The sequence below is a fragment of the Canis lupus genome, chromosome 10 (genome assembly GCF_048164855.1).
Source record: "Canis lupus baileyi chromosome 10, mCanLup2.hap1, whole genome shotgun sequence".
Classification (NCBI taxonomy): Eukaryota; Metazoa; Chordata; class Mammalia; order Carnivora; family Canidae; genus Canis; species Canis lupus.
In genome coordinates, this window is record NC_132847.1 from 34,240,544 (window position 1) to 34,263,734 (window position 23,191).

General features: G+C 34.9%; 1 long non-coding RNA gene across 2 annotated transcripts in view; it reads right to left on the bottom strand.

Annotated features, from left to right (window-relative positions):
• The window catches only part of LOC140640909 (uncharacterized), a 100,573-nt gene extending 84,782 nt beyond the window's left edge, over positions 1-15,791 (bottom strand). Inside the window, exons 1-6 of one of the 2 annotated variants that reach the window (XR_012037509.1) lie at positions 15,656-15,791; positions 13,556-13,608; positions 11,202-11,230; positions 10,572-10,678; positions 9,180-9,248; positions 8,688-8,903 (exon numbers count right to left, since the gene is read on the bottom strand). This is a non-coding gene — a long non-coding RNA (uncharacterized lncRNA). Of the gene's footprint in view, positions 1-8,687; positions 8,904-9,179; positions 9,249-10,571; positions 10,679-11,201; positions 11,231-13,555; positions 13,609-15,655 lie in introns of those variants that run through there. The other variant, XR_012037508.1, reaches the window with a different exon arrangement.
• Between the last annotated feature and the right edge of the window lie 7,400 nt (positions 15,792-23,191).

Consider the following 23,191-nt stretch of genomic DNA (forward strand, 5'->3'; position numbering starts at 1 on the left):
AGCAATATCCTGACAAAATTTCAAGTTTCAAGAAAAAAGTTATTAAAGCCTATAAAGTAAGAGAAAAAAGACAAAGAAAAGATAAATGCATCCTTAAATTACAAGTCAGGTTTATATCAGGCTTCTAAGCGCTAATCTTAAAGACTAAAAAGACAATGGAGCAGTGCTTTAATATAATCAATAACAATAATTTTACAGTATTTTGAAGTCTTAAATTCTCTATTTTAGTGATATTTATTAGGAAATATGTTTTTTTAACTGCAAGTTTACTAAAGAAGAAAAGCTAGTTTTATGTTGAAGAATATTTTTTTTATTAACCAAAAACAATTATTGAATAATCCGATTGGCAAGGGAAAAAAATATGGAGAGCTAGAAAAGGACTGAAATGTTTATAGTTCAACCAAGAAAATGAGTAAGGCTGTGAAACAAGAATTTAGGAACAATACAACAGCCTTGTGCTGGAACAAGCATGCCAAGAGAGAACTGTTCAAAAATTATTGCATATATAATCATAAGAGACAGCATCCAGAAAATAAGAATTATAATTTATTCAGATGTAGTTCTGTGGCTCAGAGGTATTCACTAGCATTTTTCTAAATTCCAGGCTCCATAGTGAGCAATAGAAAAATAAAAATGATTTCATCAATATGTGCTTTTATAAAAATTCCACTGAAATATATTTGAAATATAAAGTACCATGGAGAAAAGGACACATTTAGCCATATATACTTTTACATTTAAAATGTATTTTCCACGAAGTTTTATTTTATCCTCAAAGCACCCTAGACATGGATATCATATCCCTCTACCCATGACATCTCCTCTCTGGCAGTTAATTACCTATTTTAGAGAAATAAATAATAAATGGTGAACTATGCAACTTAATATGTTGGCAGATATTCCAGTATAATTTCCAAATGTTTAAGCTCCTTTCTTCTAAAATATGTTTGATACTAGAAATACTTGTTATATTATTTCTAATTAAATCTCTTAACTGTGAATGCAAAAAATGTTTTTAGACATATTTGAGTTTAACACATTTTTAGTAATGTTAATTGAAGTTAATTTTCCCCTCCTATCAGTGAGAAAGATTGAATGCATTTGTAACTGACCTCTCTTAGGAAAATTTTTGTATAAATAGGTTTGCTATAGAGCTGAAGATCCAAGAGGAGAACTCTAGGAATGAAATTCTTTTATATTCTTTTATCATGAGTTTTAGCAGATTTCAGTATCAATCAATTCCTTTTAAAAACTTCTAACAATATAAGAAACAGACATATTAGGATAAACCGGTCAACTTAAATAACATATTGGAAATGTATCATTGAGCCAAAAGCACATCCCACTTTGCTGAATTCTGATTACATACTTGAGACTTTGGCTAACACTCATAAAATAAGTAAAGCAATCTTTAAAATACTATAATTTATTTAAATAATTAACTGACAACTTTTAACCATGTTGCTTTCTCAACATTTTACATGATGTTACATGCGTTGTTCTTCATTTACATTAATTATGGTTACAATACATGTAGCTCACACATTAAGTAATGGAAGAACAAAACATTAAGTTACTGAACTTCAGTAATACTATTAGCAATTAAAACATGTAATAGCACAATGCAGGGGAAAGAAAAATATATATACGAAAATAATTTGGATCTTATTTTTTTGTTTTGTTTTGTTGATGTATGGGTACATATGTGTGTGTCTATTGCAGAGGGATAGCCTCAAAATTCTTTTCAACAGAAATAAAGGTCACTATAATGTCTCAGTTTGTCATTTTCTGATATCTTCCTCTTTATTCATCTTCTTTCTGGGTCAGGCAACAAGACAGAATTTGTTCCCAGGAGACCATAGCATGTTTTTTTTTACAGACTATAGAGAGGAAAATGTTTTTCTCTATTGGGGCAAAGATTGTCAGGTATTTACTGAAGCCCATTTCCCTTCTCTCTGGGAATGCACCTAGACTGCATTTTCAGTATCCCTGGGGATAGAGAAGTCAGTTATAATTAAAGTAATGATACATCTGAGCGGTAGGTGAATTTTTTTTCTTTGTGTTTACTGCCTTGTTTGGACTATAAAATCCTTCTATGTATCCTCCAACTTTCTCTTCATGGAAGCAATCTATAATGGAGAGGTGCTAGGAGTTGACTGAGAGAAAAAACAAGGAACAGACTCTTAACTATAAAAAACAAAGTCATGGTGACCAGAGAGGAGGTGCGCGGGAGGATGGAGGAAATAGGTGATGGGGATTAAGGAGAGCACTTGTGACGAGTACCGGTGATGCAGAGAAGTGCCGAATCACTATATTGTACACACTATATTGTACACCTGAAACTAATAAAACATTGTATGTTAATTAACCGGAATTAAGATAAAAACTTAAAAAGAATTAGGGGTGAAACAAAGACAATTTTATCATTGTTGAGCTACAAAATAAGGGCATGGAACAGCATGCAGGGCAGCTCTTGAAAGGCCTATATATAAAAGAGAAGAAAACTTTTCTGAAGTAAGGTCAACATTTTGTAAAGGTTTCTTCAAGTCTATCACTTCTTAAGAGAGAGCTCTTAAGCCCAGAGTCTCTAGGAGAGTCACGAGGCTATAGAGAGAAAGCTGAATGAAGTTCAGGGCTACTAAAGCAATCCAATCTTGAGGAGACAAGATCCTATAGAAAAAAAAGAACTGCAGAGAAGTGAGGCCAAATCTGTCCTAGCACCCCACCCACTTCCCCAAAGAATTTTCAGTTGTCTCAGACTGTACATGAGGCTTTTAGTATACAAGTAAAATACACCAGCTAAAAAGAAATAGGACTATTAAATACCTTCAGGAATTCCACTGTGCTGGGAATACAAAGATCAGAGTTAAGAAACCACCAGGTTATTATTTGAGCCTTCATATGGGATGCATCTTGAGTAAAATCAAACCAAAAATGATATACCTTAAAAAAATTAAATGCAATGTCTAATTATTGCTATCCTCAATTGGAATAATGATCAGACTACTTATAAACTCTCATTGTAGGAAAATGACATCAACCAAAGTCTCTAGAATAGCCTTTTCCAATAAAATTTTCTGTCACTGTGGAAGCTGCCCTGCCCAAATGTGTAGCCACTAGCCACATATGGCTAATGAACCCTGAAAAATTATCTATTATGACTTAGGAACTTAATTTTAAATTCCATTTCACTATTTAAATTTAAATTTAAATAGTCACATGTAGTTCATGGATATTTTACTGGGCAGTGCATTTTTTATCAAACAATATCTGGCATTCATTCAAAAGTTATATATAACAAGAGATCGGACTAAATAATAGTAACTAAGAGGTTAAAAACAAAAACAAAAACAAAAACCAAACAAAAAAAATCATTAAAAACAACCTACCAGATACTACACTTTCTGGAGTTTTCGGGTACCTGTACACTTGATTTATTAAGAAAGTTAGTCAAAAAGAAACAGGAAGGAGAACGGATATGGGATAGGAAAGGGAAAGAGGCCAAGCCAGGGGTATGATCTCACATGGAATCCCCATCTCCTGCTGCCACAGGAAACTCTGGCTTGTAAATAGCAGACGGGCTTGTCCACTACCTCAGAAAATGAGCCGTGCTTTTAAATTCTTTTATCGATATGTCGTTGTTGAATACAGGATACTCAAGGGGGACAAAACTTAGCAAATGATTTTGGTTCTTTCCATGCCTGGGCAAAATAAAGTGGTCTAAAGAAGTTGCAGTATGAATTATTGGGATTGAAGTACAGAGAAGCTGGGGGATGAGCAGATAAAACTTAATTAAACAGATATTCAACTGCTGACAGCATCCTCTACAACAGAAGGGGAATCCACACTCTGGCAGCATTCTCTAAAGCAATATTTTTCAAAATGGAGTACCTAAGCCTGTAGCATCACCAATACCAAGGAACTTGCTAAAATGCAAATCTTCAGATCACCATTGTCAATCTTGTCTTTTATTTCTATACACTAGTATTTTAAGTATTATTTTAGAATCTGTGATAGGGAATTCCATTATGTGAAGCTCCCATTAATCTCTCTCTCTCTCTTTGGTCTCTTTTTCCTTCACTATTCTTTACATCAATATGTTTCCTTATATGCCAAATTACTTTTAATTCAAAGCTGGATTTTTGACATCATATTATTTTGATTTTTCTCTGTCTCACTTAGGATTTATCATTTATACATGAACCACTCTATGTATTTCAAGTAAGAATTTGAAGCTTAAACTACAATTAGAAGGGCTGGGGGACTAAAGGTTAATGAGGATGTATTGGTTTCTTAGAAAATTGGAAAGTTCAAAATCTCAAGAGAGGCAGCACAGGTGATGGTAGCTTCTGAAGCACCAGAGGGTACAGATTCTTAGGGAGATGCTTGAACAGCCCTCGCAAAAACCCCACATTTATCACATACATATGCCACATGCTTGCTTTAAGCTTTCACCAAAGAATAATAGCTTATTTTTCATACTCCACTTTCCATCTCTCGGAAGTTCTTTTCATCAGCTAACTCTAACTGAAACCCTGCTGGTAGAAAAGCTAAGAAAAGTAATTCCAATCTTTCAAATCTTTTGACACAGAGGGAATTTTAGAATGTTGGAATGAAATGAAGCTGTGCCAAATAAAGTATCTGGACAGATATTACTATTATATTGTTTGCTTTTTTTTTCCCCTACCAGTAACCTAGATGGTTTTCTTTTCAACACACCACCTAAGTATAGGTTTGAAAATAAATAGTATACATTTTAACTTCTCCTAACAATCATAAATGTTGGTTAAGGAGAATTCTGAAGGCATGGAGATGCTGTTGAAGTATAATACTGTGTTTAGAAATAAATATTTGGAAAAAAAATATCAGCTTTACTTGGATTATTACTCATGTCACATGGGATTGGTTTCTTCATTTCTTTAGCATCCTGCCTTGTATACTGATACATCTTAATAATATATCTATCATCATCTTCATCAAAAGCTAAGGTCTGACTACTCTTTAAAATAGAACCTTGATTCTAACAGGCAGATTGGGCCCATTTAGCTCAAATAGCTCTATTAGACAGCACATGAATTCTTTTGGAAATAAGAACTTTATAAAGATAACAAAGATTTGTTCAGAATAACTGAGCCTATATGCTTTAAAAAGAGCTATAAATATTTTACATTACATGGTTTTGGACTTTAGATAAAAGAAAGTACTGTTTCTTTCTGTGCTGATACATTTTTCCCTCCCTCTTCTTCCAGTGGCAAGTCAGTAAAAATTTATTTCTCTTTAGTCTCAAGAAAAAGTCTTGTTATGGTTCAAGTCAGTAACATTTCATAAAGTAGGGATAGTTTGCATTTTCCCTGCTATTCCAAATAATCTTAATCTAGAGGACTACTTTTGCTTTCATGAAGCTAGATTTATAAATAAATTTGGAAATCTCCCATACCCTCCCCCAAAATGTCTATTTTCTGCAGTGTGTGAGATGACCTAGAATTGTCTTGACCAAGTTTTATTTGTCACGCTTTGTAAAATATGTTAATCAACTAAGAACTCAGTGAAAAATGCAAGTACTTTTATCTACTTCAGTGTCTTTTTATCTTAAGCTAAAGAAGTTGTCCTCATGGTCAATTTTGCTTTACTGAATCTTACCCTGAGGTTTCAGACCAACATTTATTAATAGAAAACAAGTATTTTTGCAAATTATTATTCTACCTTCATATACTCCTCTCAGACACATGTAAGAAAGAGTAAAATCTTTGACTAGACTCAGGTATTTGTGATGCCCTTTGGCCAAACAACACCTGTGTCAGTTTGCCTAGAACTGCCTTAACAAAGTATCACAAACTAGATAACTTAAAATGATATAAATGTATTGTTTTACAGTTCTGGAGGCTAGAAGTCTGGAATCAAGGTGCTAATATGGTTGGTTCCTTCTGAAGGCTGTGAGGGAGATTCTGTTTCATTCTTCTCTTCTCACATTTTGTGGCTCCCTGACAGTCTTTGGGGCACTTTGGCTTACAGTTATACCACATTAATCTTTTCCTTCATCATCTCATAACATTGTTCCTATGTCTATCTCCCTGTCTCAATTTGCCCTTTTTATAAAGATACAATCATATTCGATAAGGGCCTACTCTAATGACTTCATCTTCATTTGATCATGTGCAAAGAACAAAAGTATTAGGATAGATGCCTAATTGAAGATGATTCCACTACCATCTTTCAGTTTAGTCCTTCTGTGCATAATATAATAATAAGCTGAAACACAAAGATCTATTTTAATTTCAACACAGAAATTAAAAAAAAACACTTCAAAGAGATAAATTAAATATAACAATAATGTTTAATTCATTGACTATATTAGGTTAATAAATAGCTTGATTCAAACCATAAAGGTAAGTCTTCCTCCTCTTTTCGGCAGCTGAGAATGTTAGATCTATGGGACGTCTGGGTGGCTCAGTGGTTGAGAGTCAGCCTTCAGCACAGGGCATGATCCTGGAATCCTGGGATCCCGTCCCTCATCGGGATCCCTGCAGGGAGCCTAATTCTCTGCCTATGTCGCTGCCTGTGTGTGTGTGTGTGTGTGTGTGTGTGTGTCATGAATAAAAAAATAAAATCTTTAAAAAGAGAGAGAGAGAACATTAGCTCTAGCACTCTAATAGAGACAATAAATATGGTCATGAGCCAGTGGAAAGCAGGGAACTAGCTACAGATAAAAACCGTGTGCAGCGAAAACTAGGAACAGAATGACCTGTCCCTCCATTAAAGATTGGAAAATCTCTCTACAGCATTCATTTCTACACCAGTGCAGGAAATCATGTCTTCTATATAATGATCTGAGCGTGGAAAAGAATTGACAGGGATCCCTGAGTGGCGCAGCGGTTTGGCGCCTGTCTTTGGCCCAGGGCGCGATCCTGGAGACCCGGGATCGAATCCCAAGTTGGGCTCCCGGTGCATGGAGCCTGCTTCTCCCTCTGCCTGTGTCTCTGCCTCTCTCTCTCTCTCTCTGTATGACTATCATAAATAAATAAAAAATTAAAAAAAAATTGACATTTCCCCAGTACTGAAAACCTGGCTACAAATTAACATAAAATTATCGTAATCATAAAATTAAGAACCATATGAGAGCATTCATTGATAATGGAGGTATCAGACCCAACAAAAAGGAGATAAACTCTATGAGAAGTGGAGGTAGTAAAATGTTCTATAAAATCTAAAAAAATGTAATGAAAACACTGTAAGGGTGAGAGAAGAAGTAAAAATTATGTTAAAATAATATATACTAAGAAATACCTATAGACTGACTGCCTGGATTTAATTTCCAATTCCAATCTTTGTATAATAATGGATACTCTTCTTGCCTGCTGTGTGCTTCAGTTTATCATCTGCAAAGTGGGGATAATTACAGTATCTACTTCATTAGATTGTTGCCAACAAACACTAAAAATCTGAAAATGTGCAGTCCACTGCTTCTTCCCATAAAGTAATGAGCTTAGAAATGAGAAAAAGGAAATATTTTTTTTAAAACACAAACTACTATACAATCTATAGTAAAGGTAAAAGAACTATTATTATAGAAAGTACCAAATATTTTTAGGCCTGAGAAAGAAGGCAATTAAAATACATCTAAAATTGAAAGATGCAATTATGATAACTGCACTAAAATGTATAGTTTTGGGGATCCCTGGGTGGCTCAGTGGATTAGCACCTGCCTTTGGCCCAGGGCATGATCCTGGAGTCCTGGGATCTAGTCCTACATCGGGCTCCCTGCACGGAGCTTGCTTCTCCCTCCACCTGTGTCTCTGCCTCTCTCTCTCTCTCTCTCTCTCATGAATAAATAAAATCTTTAAAAGAAATAAAAAGTTTAAAAAATAAAAAATAAAATTTATAGTTTTAGATATTTTTATTGGAAAAAAAAAACCTTAAAAGTAATGAGTTTGCTTCCAAATCTAGAAGTTAGAAAAAGAATAATAAAATAATCCTAGAGAAAGTCGATGGAAGGAACCAACAGACTTAAAGACTGAGATTTACAAAATGGAAAATAAAAGAATGGTAGGAAACATTAAAAAGAATGAAAAGCCATTCTTCATTAAAAATAAAAATTAAAAAAATGACAAAGCTGGATCTTTGAAAGAAAACAAAAGAAGGCATAGATTACCAATATCAGACACTAAAAGAGAGGACATGGAATAAAGGTGAAGAATAAAAAACAAGATTGAAAACATACAGAAAATTATCTAGAAAAATAGACTTAAGCAAAAGAAAAAAGAAAAAATAGAATTAAGCAAAATAAATTTAAAAAGAAAATCTGATCTTATTACTGTTTTAGAAATTTAATCCATAGTATATATCAAACTAAAAAAAAGTCGATAATTATGCCAGAGTCCATAAGCTGAATAAACTACAAGAACCAAAATAAAAATAATTAATAATAATAATAATAATTTATGGAGAAAAAAGAAAAAAAAAAAAACTCTTGCTTACATAAACTTCCAGAAACTAATAAAAAGGGGAAAGTATTTAAGTTCACTTAATAAGGTAATCTTATCCAGATGAAAACCAGACAAGGGCAGTACAAAAGAAAATTTACATTCGCGTTTATGTTTAAATAGAGATTAAAAGAAAATCACAAGTAAGATACAGGAGACAGCATCAAGCAATGTTTTAAAAGTACATTCTAATCCTTTATGGGGTTGTTCAAGGAATGCAAAAATGTTTTGTTATTAGAAAGTTCTTTAATGCGGGAGACCTGGGTGGCTCAGCGGTTGAGCATCTGCCTTCGGCTCAGGGTGTGATCTAGAATCCCAGGATCGAGTCCCACATCAGGCTCCCTGCATGTGGAGCCTGCTTCTCCCTCTGTCTCTGTCTCTGCCTCTGTCTCTCTCTCTCTCTCATGAATAAGCAAACAAAATCTTTAAAAAAAAAAAAAGCTCTTTAGTGCAATTGTGCAATTTACCACATTAACATTAGAGAAGTTGCTACATTTAAAATTATACTGGAATACAAAAATACACATTTGATATTAAGCCAAAAACTCATAATAAAAAATAAAGTCTCAACAGCTTAGGGATAGAGAGTAATTTCCAAAACCAAATGAAAGGGAACTAGGAAAATTCTAAAACAAACACAATACTTAAAAGCAAAATATTAGAATATCTTCTCTAAGATCCATAACATTATATGGTTACCTGATACCAGGGTTTACAATCAGTATTTCTTGGAGACTTTATCCACTAGCATTAAAAAATAAGTAGTAGCTACAATAATAGAGAGGAAAAATATTTAGACAATATGACCATCAATAAAAAATGCATTAACATATGAAGACTATATTAAAATAAGAGATTTCAAGAAAATTGTTGGATACAACATCCATATGAACAAATTGACAGCATTGCTATTGGTAATTTATAACTTCATCAACATCGAGATACACCAGTGGATATAAGACAGAAGTATTTGTTTTCATGGAAATTAGAAATCAGAACATGTAATTAAAAATTCCTAGTAACAGCCAATAAATAATTTAATTACTTCAATCATTTGATAAACTTTAGTCATTTTTGCCTTTTTTTTTTGAGATACATCTGACATATAACATATCATAAAACTACCTCTTCTAAATTGTACACATCAGTGGTTGTTAGTAATATTCACAAGGGTGTACAACCATCACTCCTATATGGTTCTGAAACTTTTTCTCACCCCCAAAAAGACCTGCTATCCATTAGAAGTCACTCCCATTCCCTTCATTTCATAGTCTGTTAGCCAATACTTTTTCTGTCTCTATGAATTAGCATATTCTGGAAATTTAATTAATTAACTAAAGACGTGGGGAAAAGGGGCAGAGGGAGAGAAAGAATCTCAAGCAGACTCTGTGCTAAGTGTGGAGCCAGATGTAGGGCTCTATCTCATGACCTCGAGATCATGACCTAACCCAAAATCAAGAGTCAGATGCCCAATACACTGAGCCACCCAGGCACCTGGAAATTCCATTTAAATGGAATCATACAACATGTGACCTTTTGTGTTGGTCTACTTTTGCTTGTCATAACATGTTATCTGGATATAGAAAAATTTGAACCCTCATACTTTGTTAGTAAAAATGTAAAATGGTGTAGCCATGTGAAAAACAGTTTAGTTGTTCCTCAAAAAGTTAGAGTTATCATATGATCTAATGTAGAATTTTTGTCTTTTTTAAATTCAATTTCCAAATAATTGACCTAACCTTAGTAAACAGCCACTCCCTCACTTGCAGTTATTCTATAAGCCCACAAAAGGCAACATAATGTAGTATTTGAACACCAAAACTCTGGGAGCACCTGGGTGGCTCAGTTGGTTAAGCAAGTGACTTTTGATTTCAGTGAGGTCATGATCTCAGGGTTATAAGATCGAGCCCTGAGTAAGGTTCCATGGTGGGTGTGGAGCCTGCTTAAGATTCTCTCTCTCACTCCATTTGTCCCTCCTCCCGTACCGCTAGTGAATGCTCTCTCTTTCTCTAATAATAATAATAATAATAATAATAATAATAAATACCCAAACTATAAAATCAGGAATATCTATGTTTAAATCTGTCTTACCATTTTACTTGGTGTTGACCTCTGTAAAATGTCAATAATATTACCATCTTCAGTGGGTTGCTATGAGGACCAAATAGTTAATTCATATAAACTGTCTAGAATGGTGCCTGAAAGAGAGCAGCAACTCATTTACTCAGCAAATACTTTTGAACTTCAGTTATTCCATCTTACATTATCTTACATGCTAGAGATATAATGATGAGAGAATAAACATATTTAAAAAACCCTCACTCTCCATGTTTCCATTCTATTGAAAAAAACATGCATTTTTTTTAGTTTTATTTGTTCATGAGAGATGCAGATAGAGAGAGTCAGAGACATAGGCAGAAGAAGAAGCAGGTTCCCTGCAGAGAGCGGGATGGGAGACTTGAGCCTAGGACCTGGGATCATGCCCGGACCTGGAGGCAGATGCTGAACCACTGAGCCACCCCAGCAACCCAAAAACATGTACATTTTAATGTTATTATGTTTCTTTTATTACATTAAATGTTGATATATTAAAAATAGTATATATTTATAAATCTAAATATAATAAAATCAGATGGTGATAAAGTTTATGAAGAAAAATAAAGCTGAAAGTAATAGAGAACATGTGTGTGATATATGCAAATACATAGTCATGGGTGTTACCTTTGTGAAGGTGACATCACTGCAGAGACCTGAATGAAATAAAATGCAGATATTTATAGGTACAACATTAGAGCATTAGAGACAAAGTAGAGACAAATGTGAATTTCTTGATGGCATTAGTTCTGGTGGCCTAGGAATAGCATGGATGCCAGAGTGGATGCAAAGTGATGGAGCTGCAGGATGATAACAATGAGGTCAGAGAGACAGAATCCAGCAAAGTAGAGGCCTGTGATAGTTGCAGGACAAGGAACAAGAGTGTGGTTCCTTAGGTCAAGTAAAGAAAATAGAACCAAAAGGAGGAGGTGACCAACTGTCCCATTTTACTCAGAAATCTCCCAGTTTTACCATGGATACTGAGACATCTGGTCACTCACAAAAGAATACTGAAAACTGACATTGGAATTGGCAACACAGAAACCTTTCTTGCCCTTCGTAAAAGTATGAGTAAAATGGAGGGAAAGCCTGATTTTCTTAAGTATTCAAGAGAATATAGGAGGAAATACCAAATTAGGTTCATGAAGAATACAGTCTTTCAGAATTTTTCTATAAAGAGAACAGAAGAAGGGAAAATAGATCATGGGTTTTCAGTTGTTTTTCTTCATTTTTATTAAAAATATTGAACCTGACCCAACTTCTTACATTCAATGACTTTCTTAATTCATCAGTATGGTGATATACCACCTTTTAACATTTGTTCTGCTTTAGACTAAATGTTTGTGTCCTTCCAAAATTCATCTGTTAAATCCTAATGCCCAATGTGATGGTATTTGGCTTTGGGAATTTGATTAGGTTATGAGGACAGAGACCTTGTGACTGGGGTTAGTGCCCTTATGAAAGAAGCCCCCTTTCCTCCTTGTGAGGACAAAGCGAAAAAAGGGCCTCCTATGAACAAGGAATCAGGGCCTCTCCAACACTGAATCTGAGGATATCTTAATCTTGAACTTCATAGGCTCCAGAATTGTGAGAAATAAATTTGTCTTATAAGCCACTCCTTTTGTGATGTTCTATCATAAAAACCTGAATGAACTAAGACACTCCCCAATAATTCTTAGAATTAAGGAATTTTGGAGAAGCCCCTAATATTTAATAATCCCATTTGAAAGTCCTTCTTTCTTAATTGTTTTGAACAATTTGAATTCTATATTTTCTTCAAGGCCCATTTAATTTTTTTTAAGATTCTATTTATTTATCCATGAGAGACACAGAGAGAGAGGTAGAGACACAGGCAGAGGGACAAGCAGGCTCCCTGCAGGGAGCCCAGTGTGAGACTCAATCCCAGGATCTGGGATCATGCCCTGAGTCAAAGGCAGGTGCTCAACCACTGAGCCCCCCAGGTGTCCCATCGAGGCCATTTAAAATGTTGTTTTCCTTGAGATTCAATTATATCCTCTAATTTTTTGTTTGTTTTTGTGGTGTTTTTAATTGGCTTTGACATATATCACATTCCTAGAGCCCTAGTAGATCTTAAACTTCTGGGTAGTGACACATTTCTATTTCTTCTGTCTCCTGTTTTATTCTCAGTGCATATATGTATGAATATATGTATGTATATATTATATACACACCCCAACCAAATGTTTGCTAGCTTGATTCAGTTTGAGGATGCAGTTCTAGTATATCTGAAGTGCTTTACCGTTAGGTTTCAAAAACCAAGGAAGTCTCAGTTCTAAGAGTAATGGATGAAGATATACTGTGTTTTGGGTGAATTTACAACATAAATCTTCTAATGGGCATGCCCAGATTCTCTCTGCAAAGTTATCTGACTAGGTACTGCATGTAGGTTCAGTACGTTGCTTTAGCTGAACGATGCTTTACTGCCAATACCCACTTCATTATTATTTATCTCAAAATAATAGAAATACATTATTCTCTCTTTTCTGTGGTGATGTTCAAATAGCGAGCCCAATTGTAGTGTTCTGTTCTTCTCCTAGAGCTGTAATTTAAATTCTGAGATACTCAGAATGAGAAATTAGAATGCCTTTTGCTTCATTTATAAAACCTGACAGCTTAATTCCAAATACTTTGGAGATTTAACTAATGAGAAGTGAATCAACCCTTCAACATTAAAAAGAAAATCTATAATTTGGCCTCATCTAGTGAGCAGAGCAAAATGTCAAATTATTGTAGGCCAATGGACAGGATTTTTTATAACTTTTATGATGTAGATGTTTCATAATAATGTCAAAACTTCTGCTCTATTAAGCCAGCATGTAACTGATCCAATACAAATTGCCCATGACACTAAATTGTATTGATGTCTTATCACAGAGATAAAGTTGGCTGTGGAAAGTGGGCCATGCTCCATCTGCAGCAAAAGAAAGATATTTGGGAAATCAAGTGACCAAGCTACTTACCCCTTCTGGAATTGCTTGCCTGTTGCAGCAGCTCTGAGGTATACTTGCTTAACCTTGAGTAATAAGAGTCGAAAGATCTAAATTGAAACTGACAGTCAGGTTTTATATGGTAATTTTCTATTTGCTCCTGCTTCTCTTTTTACTCAGCTTTTAGGTATATACAGTGTATCCATTAAAAGCACTCTAAGTTTCAAATTCTGTAGGATCAAATGCTTGGACTAGACAGCAAATGAAAATGTTGACAAATGTGATTTGCGCAAGTTGCTGCATTTATACCACTTTCCAGAGTATGTATATTTCTCCTTCAATTGTCAGAAGTAATTAAGAGCTACAAATAATTTGATAATAGCTCATTATAATACTATGTGCATGTATTTGCAATTATAAAAGATTTTGATATCACAAAGCCTTGAATTTACAAATCATGATAAGTTTTTCCACAATTATATATTTATGGAATATAGAAAAACACAAAAAGCTGGGGATATGAGAGATGGGAATATTTTGTTTTTATGAATGGTCAAATGAAATACAAATATTTAGCCAAGGTAAAGCAATGTTGAAAATAACTTTTCAAGTAAATAAAAAACTAAGGTGGAGCATAAGGATTAGGAACATTGTTTAATGCTTAAAAAGGCAGTGTACAAAGGATAGAGATCATAGGAAGGTGTATTTCAACTCAACAAAAGAAGTATGCTCGTATGTTTATTTAGCATTCTTTCAACATTGAGTTGGTTGGTTGGGGTAGGAAGTGACTTTTCCATCTCTGGATATTTAAGCAAAGCATATGGGATTAAAGTAGGGGTTTTCAATCTTGTTTTGACTATGTCTCCTACTACAAAATACCTTTAACACTGCCCTTAATAAACACATGTAAGCTTTATAAATATCATGTAAATGATATTTGTCATTGATACCTATGATATATTCTGATACTATTTATACATGTTAAAAAAAGCTAGTGTTATGACTCTCAACATTTATTTTTGCATATTACTAATATTTCATAACAGACTCTTGGAAAACAATAAAATAAATATTCCCTTAAAACTTTCAGTCTTATGATTCTTTCAAAATAAAATAATAGTACACAACAAAATGATGCAAACAAATCCCCATAACAACTTTGCATCTTTATTGTTTGAATCAGCTAAATCTGACTTATAACTGACCCAGAGCTGGAAAAGATTGTTTCTCAGTCACATGCTGGAGGTCTTAATCCTTTCTAGAATCATATCTGAGTCTTTGGAGGCCCAGTGTCTTAGTCCATTCAGGTTGCTATTTAAAAAATATTACTAGGTAGCTTGTAAACAACAGAACTTTGTTTCTCACCATTATGAAGACTAGGAAATCAAGATTAAGTTGCCAGAATGGTCTTATTCCAGTAAAAACTCTCTTCCTGGTTCATAGCCAGTACCTTCTCCTTGAGTCGTTTCATGGTAAGAAAAGCAAGGAATCTCTGTGGGTTTCTTCATAAAGCACTAATTCCACTTATGAAGGCTCCACCCTCATGACTTAAGCACCTCCCAAAGGCCCCATTTCCTAATGCCAGCATCTCTGAAGATTAAAATTTCAATATATGAATGGGGGGAGTGCACATGAACATTTATACCATAGCATCCAGAAATTCAGGAGAAGGCAAGGAAAGAACACTAATCACCAGTGTCAGAGTCACCCTTGAAGTGTTCATTGCCCCAAATCCTGTGGATCTTGAGATGAACAGCCCTGCTAACTCTAGAAGAATAGACAAGGAATCTTCAGTTTCAGCACTCATAGCCACAGTTCTGAACATCTGGTTCCCTTGACAGGAGAGACTGGAAATCTCAGTATCTGTGATGGAACAAACCATCACAATCTTGGATGCATAATATGTGTATTATGTTAAATGTATAATCAAAATAGAATACTACCAAAATGTGGCAACCCACTACTCTATTTTTGCATATATCTTTATTTTGTACTTTTTTGAAAAGTTATATGTAATTCAATACCCCTTCATTGTATTAACATTTAGTTAGTTGCTAGTTTGGGTAAAATCATGTAAATAATAGTGACTTGAGGTTATACTATAAAAATAATTGATACAAAAATATCATAGACCTGATTTAAATTCCCGTGTATTCTTACTTCATGTGCCCGAAAGTCATCGTTTTCCTTTTCTGTAAAATAGTTCTCAAACCTGTAGGGTTGTCTGAAGGTTAAGCCATAGAAGAGTGCTTATAACTGTCAGAGCCAAAAGAACTTACACAGACATGACAACATAATGTAATGTGATGTCCTACATGGAACCCTGAACAGCAAAAGGACATTAGGCAAAAAGTTAAGGAAATCCAAATAGAAAATAGACTTAAGTTAATAGTGTATCAAAAAAAAAAATAATGATGTATCAATATTGGTTCATTAATTGTGACAAATGTACCATACCAATTTAAAATGTTAAAAATAGGGAAAAGTATATGGAAACCCCCCAAACTATCTTTGCATTGTTCTCGCAGATATACAAATATTATCAAATTAAAAGTTTATTAAAAAGAATGCCTTAAACAAACCACACAATTATTTAATACACATACAAGGACTTTGTGGATATGTAGACATATTATATGTATTCGTATATTCAAAGGTATTGATTGAATATATATGTATGTACACATAAATGATATATGTGCATGCATATATGTTCCAATACTCATAAAAATGCACATATATACATAGCATGCTTACATACACATGCAAATATAGGAGAGATGGATTTCTAATAAGCTTCTCTCCTCAATTTTTGAAAGTTCTCAAAATTTTTGCAAGTTATATGAAATAGAATAGAATGAAGAGATATTTAATTTTTTCTCTAGTTTTAAATCTTGAATTTCATAACAGATTTAATGAGGACTTCTTAAGTTTCTAAGATTTCACTAATGATGCAGGTATGGTTTACATAAATCTGTATTAAAGCAGTGATTAAATCATCTTCTGAAGATGATAACCAGTTTGTATTCCCTTTTTTAAAAGATGTTATTTACTTATTTGAGAGAGAAACAAGGAGCAGGGGGAGGGGCAGGAGAAGAAGGGGAAGCCGACTTCCCACTGAGCAGATCAGCCCCACTGACCTGAGCTGAAGGCAGAGGCTTAACCAGTTGAACCACCCAGGCACCCCAATCAGTTTGTATTCTGAAAAGGGTATGATTTAGTAACAGCAGACCAAAGGACTCTACTGAAGGCCTGTATCTACAATTCAGCTTAATTGGCTATTAGAAGTTTCATTCTGTTGATATTATTAATTCAGAAACCTGCATTCTTATATAACAGCTAATTGCCACTTGACATTTAAGCAAATTTTATCTGTTTTTATTTTCCCCTTGGGCCTCAAATTATTACTTTATATTATTAGGTTTCCATTTCCTGATCTAACTAATATAGGTAAATCCACAATACTGATGTCATTTAAAAGTAACATTTAATAATATAGCCTAACATCTCTTTTCTAACATTAAAATACCAAAAAACTGCAAAATAGCTTTTTCACATTCACCCATCTCCTTTCAACATATGCAGTCAACAGACATCACAATATTAGGAACACATACTTTGGAATTAGAATTGAATTGAGATATTGTCCCTGCTATTCTATTTGTGCAAGTTTTGATTTTCTTACCTGAATGAAATTAAGCAATGATATAAAATCCTATATATCCTGAAAGCATTAAATAACTCTTTGAGATAATGTGGCCATCAGCCCAGGTGCCTTCTTCCCAACATTCACCAACACCCTCTCATAACCACTTCATGACAGAGTTCTATTTATTATTCTTTCTCCAATGTACTCAGATTTCTTTTCATCCAGAATTAACCTCATGACTATCTTGTTGGATTTTTTTTTAAAAGATTTTATTTATTAATTCATGACAGACACACAGAGAGAGAGGCAGAGACACGGGCAGAGGGAGAAGTAGGCTGCATGCAAGGAGTCCCATGTAGGACAAGATTACAGATCCCAGGATCTTGCCCTGAGCCAAAGGCAGACGCTCAACCACTGAGCCACCCAGGAGTCCCGACTATCTTGTTTTAATTCTCCTTTGTGAATTTTGAAAACCACTAGATTTAATATTTTACCACCATGTACTTCGGCAATTCTCTATCTGAAGTAGTATTTTGGCTTTCATTACAAGCTTTTATCATATCTAGACTCCATATAATACTGTGTTATTTAAATTTTACCTATATAAAATTATATCATAGAAATGAGAATTCCATTAGATAAAATATTATGGTGTTAGAATAAATTAAAAATCCCTTTTTACTTATTATAGTAAATAGTAAATAGTTTATTTTAAATCTGTGTAAAATAATTAAATTTCTTAAAGATGATTTTCTTACTATAAAGAAGTACTAAAAGATGTTACAGCAAACAGAAGACCATTTAAAGGTTAGTCATTTTTAGTTAAAAAAATGTAGTTAAAATATATCATACAAAGACTAAGGAATGATGCTTTTATCCCCTGATTACTTATTTTGTAATGATTTGAAACCCTCCTATAATTTGTATCCTTGAAGTCAGCTTGCCTATGGAAAATCTAGATTGATCTGCATGATGTAAACATGAATGCAAGCACCAAAAAAGGAAATCAAAAAAGTGATAATAAACTAGAATATTAGGATAAAAAAAGACTAGGATAAATTAAGATGAAATTGCATACTAAAGCATATACAATCCAAAAGAAGGTAGGAAGGTGAAAATATAATGAACAAAAACATATTAGACAATAGAACATGAACAGCAAGGGTACACACTTAAACCTACTCATACTGATAATTATAGTAAATTTACATTGTTTTTAAAAGCCAAATACTAGAGAGGTCTGGTGGCTCAGTGGTTGAGCCTCTGCCTTCAGCTCAGGTAGTGATCCCGGGGTCCTGGAATCAAGTTCTGCATCGAGTCCCCACAAAGAGCCTGCTTCTCCCTCTGCCTATGTCTACCTCTCTCTGTGTCTCTCATGAATTTAAAAAAAAAAAAAAAAAAAGCCAAATACTAGACAGATAATCAAAGTGTATAAAGCATGACTCAACAATATTGTGTTTATATGTAATATATAAAGTAATATGTAGGTTAAAAGTAAAAAGATGGAAAAAGATATGACATTTAAAAAGTGATTAGAAAGCTGGAGTAACAGCATGCACATCAAACAGAACAGATTTGAGGATCAAAAATTTATTACCAGTAAAAGGTGTCTGGGACCTAATTTCCACTGTTGAGGAGGGGAGGTTTTCCCATGTACTACCAAGTGATTCTCTGGACACAAACTAAGTGTAGAACAATCTAACTAAATTCTATCGACTGATGCTATCTACTCAAGTCAGTATCAGATCCTATGGGTTACAGACTCAGTCCTACAAAACACTCCCTCTCCTCGTGGCCTTCAGATGCCAGTTGAAAGCCCAGGTTATGTGACCAACTGGCTATAGATTGGAGGTCCCAATGACCTATGCTGCCTTGGACTTGATCAATTTGCTAGATCAACTCACAGAACTCGGAGAAATATTAAACTTACTAGATCATGGGTTTATTATCAAAAGATATTACTTAGGAAAAGCCAGATGGAAGAGATGCACAGGGCAAATGTATGGGGAGGGGATGGGAGGGAAAGATGGACAAAAGGGTCAAAACTCCTATGCCTTCTTGGAGCAGACTGTTCTCCCTAAATCTCTACCAACTTGAAAGGTCTCCCTGCTTTCTGGGTTTTTATGGAAGCTTCATTATATAGACGTGAGTGGTTAAATTCTTGGCCATTGGTGATTGGACTGTATCTCTAGCACCTTTCTTTTCCTACAAGGTCAGAGGATGGGACTGAAAGTTTCAACTCTCTACTCACAGGGTTGGTTTCCATGGAAAACAATTCCCCACCTTCAGGGGATTTCCAAATTCATCTTATAAACCCCATTCTTCTAAACCCAGTTGTGATCGAAAGGGATTTGTTATGTATAGCAAGACACCCATTTCATCTTTAAGGGTCTGAAGCTATTTTAGGAACTGAGGACAAGAAACCAAATATTATAATGAAAAATCTAAAAGTGTCCACATCTAAGAATAAAAATGTAAATACCTGAAAAACCATATATACCCCCAACCTTCCATCTCACTCTGTAATGTCTCTTTCTGACTCTCCATAAAAAGCAGGATATCTGAATTCCATTTGTTCCTGAATTATTTTATAGTGTAGGTGAAAATAATCTGCAATTTACTTCCACTAATATTTGTGCATATTTACCCTACAGATAATACAAAACCAAGTTTCCTGAGAAGAGCGTAATTCTTTCAAATGCAATCTATGTACATTTAGTATTTTTATTTTACAGTATTTAGAACAACCACGGCTAACTTTTTTCAGCATACAGATTATTAGTAGTCCATTAAGGCTAGTTGGGTTTTTCCCCCTTTAAGTCTTTCTATAATCCATTTATTTTTTCATTTAAAAAATACAATAACAAGAAAACTTCATGTTCCAAAGTAGTGTAAATTCTTCTGGAATTCTTTATCCTGGCTAGGGATTGGACTGCCTGTAGCCTAAAAGGGTGAGTGGGACTCCAAATTTATTTAATCAGAGTAATCAGAATTGTCACATGTGAGACATCTTAAGAGGAGTCGACTTTGGCATCCCAAAATTTGCCTAGTTGGAATCCAGATTATCTTGAGCATGTTATTTTTAAGAAATAGCAGATTTAGGATAAACCTAAAACTCAATGATTTTACCCTTTTGTAAGAAACATTTACATTCCTAAGGGAAATCTCCATTTGTAAAATAATCTACCTCTGTACCAGGAAAAGGAGGATGATTAGATCTCTAGAAAAGTTTATCCATGGAGAAGGCAAGGATTTAAATTTGCATAATAACTATAGCTTTCCTGTGCTTTACCTGACAACCTCCTATAATTAGCTGTTCACCCTCTAAAATCTTCTTTTGAACTGCTAACTCTGGGAAACGAACTAGGGGTGGTAGAAGGGGAGGAGGGCGGGGGGTGGGAGTGAATGGGTGACGGGCACTGGGTGTTATTCTGTATGTTAGTAAATTGAACACCAATAAAAAATAAATTAAAAAAAAATAAATAAAAAAAATAAAATCTTCTTTTGAATTTAGTTGAAAAAGTTATTTAAGGTGATGGCTTGAGCCATTTCAGGGAGTTTTCCTGGGTGTCTCCCATATATACAGGACGCTATATATATATATATATAAACCCATGATCTAGTAAGTTTATATATATATAAACTTCTGTTTGTTTTGCTCCTGTTAATCTAGCACACTAAAACTGCAATAGACGCTAGATGTCAGCCTTCTGTGATCCTCTCAAGTGACCTCAAGGAGCCATCAAAAAAAGGAAGAACTGGAAAACCAGGTAAGCAAAAGCATGCAGGCAATATGTTTTAATAAATCAGGTATGACAGCAACATAATGTATTAGGATGACCTAAAGATCTAATGTCTAAGTAGAAATCAGAAAAACTTTAATTTTTATAACCATAACAAATTATACCTTGTGACATGTATGTATCTGGAAAACTCCTTCCTCTTTTGCATATGTAATCCCCTGGAGCTAACAAGCTTCAGAGCAGTTCTTCAGAGCAATCTGAAAAACTGTCTTCTGGCTATAGTCCTAAGTAAGAAAATGAATAAAGCATTTACTAACCTACTTTAAGGTTGGCTCTCTTTCCACTGACAATCTGTCTTTCCTTGCAGAGTGGGTCTCATCCAAGAACCTAGAAGGGTAAAGGAAAATTATTTTTCCTCTTCTACAGTTCTGTAAGTGATGCTGCTGCACCTTTTTGAGGATTGAAAACCACTGATATCTAGAAATCTAATCAAACTAACGGTTTGCTCCCTCGTGAATTATACATAGAGATTACACTAGGTAGAGCTTCACAAAAAGGAAACTACTTTATTGCAACAAATAAGGAAGTCATGGGGAATAACTTCCAAAGCCAGGACTCTTTGAGCAGGGGTGATCAGGTTCTTTATTTAGAGTTTTGAATATTCAGAATCTTCAGAAAGGAGAGCTTTGTCATGGTGATGAGAGAACTGCGGACTAGCTGAGGACAAAGCACATTGACCAGTCCTTGAAACTGGGAGAGTGACATTCCTTTACAGACTCAACTGCTTAGATGTTAATACTTTGCTAAGGGCAAAAGGCAACTTAGCTTGACTCCCAGGATACTGTAAGCCTACTTTAACATATGAAAATTCCTTTAGAAATGTCCCTTTATCTTTAAACCCCCAAGATACCTATGGACTATCTTCCTTCAAGTACATGCCCCACTGACAAACATCTGAAGGGTCTCATGACTCAGGTTTTATTAGACAGTATTAAGTGACCTTTTTCTAACAACAGCTAGCCCCCTCAAGGTTCTGGAAACTTTGCTTCCAAAATTCCTTAAAGAGTACACTATCCTCAAACCCCTCCCAACTCCCAGGTATATAATCACCCACCCCTCACAGGCCCAGAGCAGCAGCCCTTCCTGCCCACGGTGTGGAGGCTGAGAAAAATCAAGGCCATTCCAACTCAAGTTTAGCGTTAGCACAAGTACAGCCATCCCAGGCCCCTGTGAATAAGAGCTGAAATTTACATTACTTCAGTTACAGGAAGAAAACAGCTTACAGCTTAACATCCTAGAAAGCCCCTATTAGAATAAGAACAGAGCCCAAGCCAAGGGCAGGAAGCCCCTATTAGAATAAGAACAGAGCTCAATGCCCTTGAAAGCCCCATATCAAAATGTAAACAGAACTTGAGAAATTCCTCCACCCCTTCTGAAGATCCCCTAGACCAGCCTATAAAAAACTAAGCTGAAACCCACCTCAGGGTCTAAGTCCCCACTCCGCTGCCTCGGGTATACTTGGACCCAAGCTGGAGCTTGTAAATAAACCCTTGTGTGTTTGCATCGGTGTCGGTTCCTTGGTGGTTTCTCAGATTCGCAATCTTGGGCACAAGAACGGGTCCTGTCCCTGTGCTTTAATAAAACCACCATTTTGCACTAAAGACGTCTCAAGAATTCTTTCTTGGCCATCGGTTCTGGACCTCACCCCACCAAACTTCACCTATATTCCAAAACTTAATCAATGGCATGCAAATGTTGTGCTGGTGTCCATATGAATCCCATGTTAAGTTAATGAAGCTTATGCTCCTCACAGGGTGGACACTAACATTATAATGAAACAGAGATAACTGATGGGCAGAGAAGGGGCTATGAGCATACCTCTGAGAGCTGGTTCAAACCAGAAGGGATCTTTCCTTAGCTATCTCAAGACCTTGCTTGCTTCTGTAACAGCACTGGGAATTTTACCACTGACTTATTGTATCTGATATGGTTAGACTATTTCCTGGCCTGGTTGAAACTGTTAGTTTTTGTATTCCCTGACTTCTTTTACAATCCTTAACTAGTAAGATTTTTGCATTTCTTTATAATTCTGACATCTCCTAGGAAGTCCTGCAAGAAGTGTGCTTAGGCAAGTAGAGTCCATAGGGCATAGATCACCAAAAATAGAAAATAGCTGGAGGCCTAAAATGACTTCTGTGTCACAAAAGCTATGACTCATTTTACTTTTTCTGGAGACTCTTAATTCATTCTGCTTATGGAAATACAATTTTAAAATCT